This window comes from Vulpes vulpes, chromosome 15, assembly GCF_048418805.1.
Source record: "Vulpes vulpes isolate BD-2025 chromosome 15, VulVul3, whole genome shotgun sequence".
In the NCBI taxonomy this organism is placed as follows: Eukaryota; Metazoa; Chordata; class Mammalia; order Carnivora; family Canidae; genus Vulpes; species Vulpes vulpes.
This window is the reverse complement of record NC_132794.1, coordinates 55,480,459-55,489,389: the sequence shown is the minus strand read 5'-3', so window position 1 is coordinate 55,489,389 and position 8,931 is coordinate 55,480,459. Positions and strand designations below refer to the sequence as shown.

The following is an 8,931-nucleotide window of genomic DNA, read 5'->3' as shown; positions in this document are numbered from 1 at the left end:
TGACAAAATGATAAGACTTTATCCCTATCTACAAAAAGTTCACAGATCAGTGACAACAACAAACACAAAACCAATAATTAACATATAACAATGAATGTTATAATGAAAGTACTATTTACAATGTTTTGCAGAAGAAGAAATTAACCATCATAGAATGAGCAGCCAGGGAAGAAGTCATAGAGGAGGTATCACAACATAACTGGCCAACAAAGACAAGGTCCAGACATGCCAGGGAGAAGGAATAATGCAAAGGCAAAGAGGAGTGACATAGCCCAGTGTCTTTAGAAACTGAAAGGAAATGAAAATCACCTAATCACCAACTGCAAAGGATGACAGTTGGTGAGACTACAGCAGAGGACTGGGGTCATATCATGAAAGGACTTCATTCTCCAAAGAGTTTTAAGAAAGGACCAATATGGTTAGATTTGCAGTGTAAGGATTGACTTTGGCAGAGAAGGGGCTCCATCAGAGGAGGATGAAAATAGAAGCAAGAAGATCAATTAATAAATAATGTTAATCCCAGGCTTAAAATATGCCAGGCCTTTAATATCACACACACTCTCATTCTTACCCTGGCCTGTTTCCTTATTCACCCCCTCGCTTCTATTTCTAGCGTTGCCATTCTTTCTCCTTACGTCTATAGACCTTACTCACATTTTATGTAATATTATAGGGATTCTAGGAAAATTGTGAAATATCCCGTATCATCCCACAGAATATACCCAAGATCCAAAAGCAACTTGAAGAAAAAAGAAAGGGATTAATATGACCCATTTAAATAACATGTCATGTTACTTTTCCCATTATTTCAAGTATATTGGAGAAGATACCTGTTAAAAGATTTGTCTGGTAGTCTCTCTGTTGGCTCTGTTTAAATGATGGCAGACTTGGTAGCAGAGCCAATATGGTTTCACTTATATAACAAACTGCAAAGAAGAAAGTTTCTCATTACTAGTGACCTGCTGGTAATGCTTACCTGCCCCCAAGAGTTTGCTGGACTTCAGCCTTTGGCCAACCATCTCTAACCTGTTACTAGTGTTTTCATGGGCTGTTTTCTTTGAAAACAAAGAAGTGACTTCTTTGCACACTTTTGTGTGAACTAGCTGGCTTCTTTGTGTCCTCCTTTTCTGGAAGGCATGGTTTTACAGGGGGAAAATGAGGAGACTATCTATAGTAGTGGAAACTGCTCTATTTCTGGACATACAGATGAACCTTAGTCTGACCATTTAGGGTGAAAAAGACTTTAAAGAACAAGAAGACTGACAAAGGATCCCCAAATGGACAGATACCAATGACTTTGGTGGGGAGAAATGACTTGCACTTCCAACATATGGTGTCTCACACGTAGGGAATGTATTTGAATCTTAGGAGAGGGAAACATGAGGAATTTGGGGGGAAATACCCTAAATTCCTGAAATTTTTCTTTCAAAATGTTCATTAATTTAGAAAATTTAAATGTAATATAAGAAGAGTACAGAATATTTATATTTGTGAAAAGGGAACAAATCTTTGTGTTCTTTTCTTTTCTTTTTCTTTTTAAAGACTGAGAAACACTGCTCTAACTTGCCTCTCTAACTTATAATGAATGGAAACAAGCATGGAAGAGTTGTCAGCCAGAAGAGAATAAAAGCTCAAATTCAGTACCTGATGCAATAGTTTAATAGATTTCTTTCCTTTACTATGACTCAGTTTTTCCTCTATAGCTGAGGGGAAGTAACCCTTCCAAAAGGAAATGAATGCATTATTTAAAATAACCAAATTATGGAAACAGCCCAGGAGTCCATTGACTGATGAACGGATAAAGAAGATGTGGGGTATGTATGTATGTTTATATAAGGAATATTATTCAGCCATGAAAAAGAGTGAGATCTTGCCATTTGCAAAAACATGATTGCAGCTACAGAGTATTATGCTAAGCAAAATAAGTCAGTTGGAGAAAGACAAATATCACATCATTTCACTCATATATGTAATTGAAGAAACAAAACAAACAAGCAAAGGGAAAAAAGAGAGAGAGAAGCAATCCCCAAAACAGACTTTTAACTACAGAGAACAAGCAGGGTTACCAAAGGGGAAGAGTGGGAGGGATGGGTGAAATAGGTGATGGGGATTAAGGAGTGCACTTGTGATGAGGACTAGGTATGATATGGAAGTGATGAATCACTATATTGTACACCTGAAACAAATATTGCGCTGATTGTTTAACTGGAATTTGAATAAAAACTTAAAAAAATGAAAATAAGAGAGTCAGAAGGGCATGCCTTTAAAATTTGAATATACTAGGAAATATATGTAAAGCCTATTCGTAATGAGCTGTCAATGAAATAAAATGTTTTAATTTTAAACATTTGTTTTACTTGAAACAAAAATAAAAACAAGAAAAACTTGTACATATCCTAAGTAAATTTTGACTTTTCTCTTTTAAGCAAAAATAAAACTTACTTGCAGTATACAGATAAGTTTAAAATTGAGAATTATGTTACACAATACATAAGGGATTGTGGGGGCTTTTAGAAAAAGTTTTAAATATTTCATTATGGCATAATGAAAATATTAACTTAAAAAAATTTGGGGTCAAAATCCAACTTAAATTTCCACTGTTGGTCAAGATGAAGTAAGCCAACTACAATCTATCTCTCCCAGTGATCACGGACCACTTGAACAATACCATCAACCTGCTTGACACTGGAAAGAAAATCTAACATCAAAACCTACGCTTTTTTCAAGTATTCCTGGAAATTAATGATGATAGATCATATCCTGGGCCATAATGCAAATCATAACAAACTTAGAATAATTGAACAAAATAATGTGTTCTCTGATCAAAAGGAATTAAATCAGAAATAAATAGCTTTCTGGAAAATCCCAATTGTTTGAAAATTAAATGGCATACTTCTAAAAATCTATGGGTCAAAGAGGAAGACTCAAAGGGAATTGAAAATTATTTTTAACTGATTGAAAATGAAGACACACATATCAAAATTTATAGGGTGTAACTACAGTAGTGCTTAGAAGAAAATTTATAGCATTAAATGCTTATGTTTGAAAATAAAAAGGATCTCAAATCAGTAATCTAAGTTTTAATATTAAAATACTAGAAAAAAGCAAATATAAACTCAAAGCAAGCAAAAAAGTAAATGATAAATACGATAAATATAAGCATAAATCAGCAAAATTGATTAATTAAAAAGTGGAGGAAATCAAGGTAACAAAAAGTCTATTCTTTGAAAAGGTCAATAAAATTGATAAACCTCTACCTAGATCAATCAAGAAAAATAGAAGACTATCGACCTTGTAGACATTAAAAGGATAATAAGAGAATCCTACAAACAACTCAATGCCCACAAATTCTACAAGTTAGATGAATCAGACTAATTCTTTAAGGAGATGAACTGCGAAATTTCACACAAAAAGAAAAAAAGTTAAATTTTCCTATATCTATAAAGGAATTGAATTTTAATTATAAACTTTCCCAAAATGGAAAATTCTAGGCCCAGATAGTTCCATTGGTCATTTCTACCAAATATTTAAGAAAGAGGGATACAAACCTACCCAAGAGGAGGGAACACTTCATAATTCATTTTAGGAGGCTGGTTTTACTTTGTTACCAAAACGAGAGAGGCATAATGAAAAAACAATGGAGCTACATACCCCACAAACAGAGATGCAAAAATCTTCAACAAGATATTAGCAATATCTCAGATATAGTCAATATACCAGTTATATTTGATCAAAATATATATCAAATCTAACAATACAAAAATAGAATAATATAATACAACTGAGTGGAGTCTATCCTGGAATGTAAGGCTAGTCCAACATTAGAAAATAAAATTAGAAAACTGTATTTTGCCATTTCAATAAAGAAGAAAAATCTCACAGATGCAAAAAACAAAAAACATTTGATAAAGTTCAAATTCCATTCATTACTTACATATAAACTCAACAAACTACAAATAGAAGGGAACTTCCCTAATCTCATAATGGGTAACACGTATAAACATGCACATGCATATGCACATATGACTTAAGGCTAATATCATACTTAATGGTAAAGGTTTAAATTCTTTCCCCCTAATATTAGGAACAAGGAAAGGATGTCTGCTCTCATGCTTCTATCCAACATTATACTGGAACTCCTAGCCTACTCAAGTGGGCAAGAAAAAAAAAAAGCATACATACTGGAAAGGAAGAAACAAAATCTATCTATTCACAGATGATGTGGTTGTCTATGTAGAAAATCCTAAGGAACCTAAAACAAAACAAAACAAAACTCACTTAGTGAGTTTAGCAAATTCATAGCATATGAGGCCAATATACAAAATAAGTCACATTTCTAAATACTAATAATGAAACTTGGAAATAAAATTTTAAAAACCAGTCACAAGTGTATGGATGTATCTGCCAAATAGAGGATGCTCAATAGATGTTTGTTGAATAAATGTGCAATTTGTATTTCAAATGCATTCTACTTTTGGCTTTTAACAAGTTCACATTTCAAAATATGTTCTTCTCGGTAGTGTTAACATGGTCTGATATCCTCAAAAGTATAACAATTATTCATGGATAGTAGCAGCTGAGAATAAGCTAGATAGCTAAAACTAGCCAGACTGGCTTAAAGCGTGTTTAATAATCCACTCCAAGAATGCTAGAATTCCCTTTAGCTGTGGTATTTAAATGGGCATTGATTCTTCTTGGTAGGTAAGCTTCTATGAGAATATTAGTTTCTTGTAACTCTGTTTTAAGCAATATACTCTCTACATTTGAGTTGATTACCATATATCAGAAGAATTAAAAATTCTATTTGCATACTCTTAGTAATCTTAATTACACTGAATTTATTAATCTTTTGACACAAATGAGGAGCAAGAATTCTCAAGATTAACATTGCTGATAACAGGAGATCAGGTCCCTAAATGTTAGCAGTATACATCCATTCCAAATCTCATTTTAGAATGTGAAACCAGTTCTAGTCAGCACTACATCTTTAATAAAGTGAACACATATTTATTACTTATTATTAATTTTACTTTTTTACACTATTATATCCATAGTGTTGCAGTTCTTTTGAATACTTGTAGTACATACTTCGTTTTAGCAGGTGAAGCAGGGGAGATTTGGCAGTCTTAAGGTCTGTTTTTGAGCACCAAGAGAGACACCTTGCTCATTTTATTTTATTTTATTTTTGTGTATTTATTTTTTAGAGAGAAAGTGGGGAGGGGCAAAGGGAGAGGGAGAGAGAGAGATGCTTACGCAGGCTCCATGCCGATCAGAGCCCAGTGCAGGGCTCAATCTCACAACCTTGAGATAATGACCTGAGTCAAAATCAAGAGTCAGATGCTTAACCAACTGAGCCACCCAGGTGCCCCAACATTGCTCATTTTAAAGTACTCAGTAATAAAACTATTTGTATCCATCTTTTCAAGCAGATAAATGGGGTCTAAGTCTATAAAAGAAAAAAAAATGAAATAAGAGCTTTAAAAAAGTCTAAATATATAAGCAGCTCATCTCCTAACATTTATGTGTAAAAATTATTGTTGGAACAAAATTTCTTATTATATTAACACAACTATTCAGCCAATAGCCTACAATAGAAGAATGTTTGCACCATATGCCTAAATTTGAATAAAACATAGTATGCCATTTCTTTCACTGATTGGAAAATTTCAACTAGAAATAAGGGAAATAGCCAAAGACTCCACTTTGAAATCACCTATAGAAAAACCTTAATTAGTTAGAAATTTATGAGGTTTGATTCCTTTCTTTATTAAACATGAAATATTAAAAAATTAAAAATAAACATGAAATATTGGGACATCTCAGTGGTTCAGGGTTGAGCATCTGCCTTTGGCTCTAGGTGTGATCCTGGTGTCCTGGGATCAAGTCCCACATCTGGCTCCCCGCAGGGAGCCTGCTTCTCCCTCTGCCTGGTTTCTCTCTGTGTGTCTCTCATGAATAAATAAATAAAATCTTTTTTAAAAAACATGAAATAGGGGATCCCTGGGTGGCGCAGTGGTTTGGCGCCTGCCTTTGGCCCAGGGCGCGATCCTGGAGACCCGGGATCGAATCCCACGTCGGGCTCCCATTGCATGGGGCCTGCTTCTCCCTCTGCCTATGTCTCTGCCTTGTCTCTGCCTTTCTATCTCCCTCTCTGTATGACTATCATAAATAAATAATAAAAAAAAAACATGAAATATTTTATGTGGTTGCTTCTGTTTGCATAATTTTAGAATGGCTTTAAGTTTACACTGTCATTGTTCCACAGAATAAAACTGCTGTTATGGTGGTAAATTATTCGGAGGCATTTGTTTTTTGTTTTTGTTTATTTTATTTAAATTCAATTTGCCAATATATTGTTTGAAAGCATTTGAACATTGGAGAGGTAGATTAATGTGGTCAATGAACTTGAGTTTTTTAAATTAGAAAGACCTAAGTTTAAACCCAAGTTCTCTTACTTATTTACTATGTGACTTTCACCAAATTAGGTTAGTAAACCTATGAGCTTTGTTTGGTTGCTTTATGTCATCTTAAAATGAGACTGATTAATAATCTTAGGATGCTGAGAAAATTAAGAGATTGCATATAAAATCCTGGTGCATAATTTCTCATTAGATGGCAGTTTTTATTGTTATTATGTAGTTTGTTTTTAAATAATTATATAAGCCCATGTATTTTAGATAGTCCATGTATTGTACATAATTTTTGTTCTTGGATTCCTTTTGCCTGGTAAGCCTCATGTTTTAGGGAAGAATCAGATCAGATATTCCTTTAACTAATTTTCAGAAACCAGTGACGAATGTCTATAGCAGACACAGCTGGTTGTCTACTCAAGTGGCTTCAAACTCTTTTATTACTTTGACCTACACTAAGAAATTCATCTTAGATCATGACTGAGTATACACTCACATAACTGAAATATAAGTTTCACAAACCATGTTAACACCTATTAAATATAATGAGGTTACCATTTATTTTATTTCATTTTATTTAATTTTGTAAAATGTTGATTATACTTCACTAAATTGATTTCATGATCCTCTAATGGGTTGCAACCTGCAGTTTGAAAAATATTAACCCAATAATCATCCCCTTCCTCCTTCCCTCTTTGTTTAAATAAAATGTGACTTTATTCAGATATGTACTACCTCAAGGAAATCAATCTAGTTTAAAGGCAAATACTGGTTGAGCTGCCCTTGTCAATAATTAGTTTGGGGTGAGTATGTGGTGCTGTCCTAACCAATATAAGGAGAGATGATCTCTCTGGTTTCTTTTCTTATAAAAGTACTAGTTTGATCCATGAGGATTTCACTTTCATGACCTAATTACCTCCCAGAGGCCCCACTTCCTAATACCATGACACTGAGGACTAGTATTTCAACACATGAATTTGGGGAAGGGGACAGAAACATTTAATCCATTGCACTTGAAAAGAAGGTCTTAATACAGGTAGATTGAAAAAGCAGCACCTCTTTATTCAAATTCACTGCCTCTAATTATCGTGAAGAGCACAGAGTAATGTATAGAACTGTGGAATCACCATATTGTACACCTGAAATTAATATAATACTATATGATAACTATACTGGAATTAAAATTAAAAGCTTAATAAAAAAAGTTTCACTGACCCTAAAAGACTCTGATTGGTTATCATTTAATTACAATAAATTGTTCACCAACCCTTATCAAAATCTTTTGTATAGAATAATATATAATGATATGCCTTGCTTTCTAGGAAACTGAAATTTGAAATACCAAGTATTTCTTATTATTACTAATAGATGGATATAATAAGGTGATTTTCAGCAATGTGCAAGCCAACTTCAATGAGCAATATGCTACTCACTATTTTTAATGCGCACATTATATTTAAAGGCCTAATGATGACAATCTTGGGGGAGAAAAGCAATGATGGCAAACTTTCAGCTTTTCATTTTCTTCTTTCTTTCTCTTTCTTTCTTTCTTTCTTTCTTTCTTTCTTTCTTTCTTTCCCTTTCTTTTTCTTTCTTCTTTCTTTCTTTCTTTCTTTCTTTCTTTCTTTCTTTCTTTCTTTCTTTCTTTCTTTCTTTTTTTTCTTTTCTTCCTTTCTTCCTTTTTTTATGTAGGCTCCTCACTCAGCATGGAGACCCTGAGATCAAGAACTGAGCTGAGATCAAGAGTTAGATGCTCAACCAACAGAGCTACCCAGGCGCCCCTCCAGTTTTCTCATATACGGCAAAAGTGTCAAGTATGGCTACTTTCATATCACAACAGAATCAGTGACTAGACAATGAAAAATATTCAGCCAACTACCTGATTGCCTGATAGCCAACAGCCAACTACCTGAGGTTATGTGGTACCCAGTTTAAATATTTTCTATAGCTGCTTCAAGGGATGTTAACTGGGTTTGTTGTTGTAGCTGCATTCAACTGGTAGTTAATTTGAGCTAGAGAGTTCAAGATGGTCTCTCTACTTATCTGGGGCTTTGGTGCTATTGACTGGGGTACTTCAGTTATTCCCTAGGTGGCCTTTCTTTTCACATAGTGCCTCAAAGGATCTGCCACAATTCCAGCAGGATAGCTTGGATTTCTGGAGATACCATGTTCCAGCTTTAAATATCTCTGTACATTGATTACATCTGAGAAGTAAAATCAATTTACTTTTGGAGTAGCTTCTTAACTCCTATTGTTAAAATAAATTGAGGTGTCCAGACTTAGACTTGGAAAAAGTTTTTAACTTTACAAAAGTATTTTCCAAAAGTAACAAAGGCTTCTATTTTTTAAATACAAAAAACATGTTTTCAGGGAAATATGTCTTGGAAAGAAAAAAAGGATTTTTTTTTCCCCTTAAGATTATAAAAGATTAGTCCACTTGGTTCAGTCTGTATTTTTTTTCCTTTTGCTTTCCTTCCTTCTAGACAAAGTGCTTTAAAATCAGAACTCATTATGTATTAAA

The 8,931-nt window shown here is 33.7% G+C and overlaps 1 long non-coding RNA gene across 1 annotated transcript; it reads right to left on the bottom strand.

The window, feature by feature from the left end:
• Positions 1–844: 844 nt before the first annotated feature.
• LOC140595628 (uncharacterized) lies at positions 845–7,927 on the bottom strand. Its single transcript, XR_011997381.1, has 3 exons — positions 7,844–7,927; positions 4,183–4,252; positions 845–926 (listed from the first exon to the last, which is right to left on the bottom strand). It is a non-coding gene; the product is annotated as an uncharacterized lncRNA (long non-coding RNA).
• Positions 7,928–8,931: the final 1,004 nt, after the last annotated feature.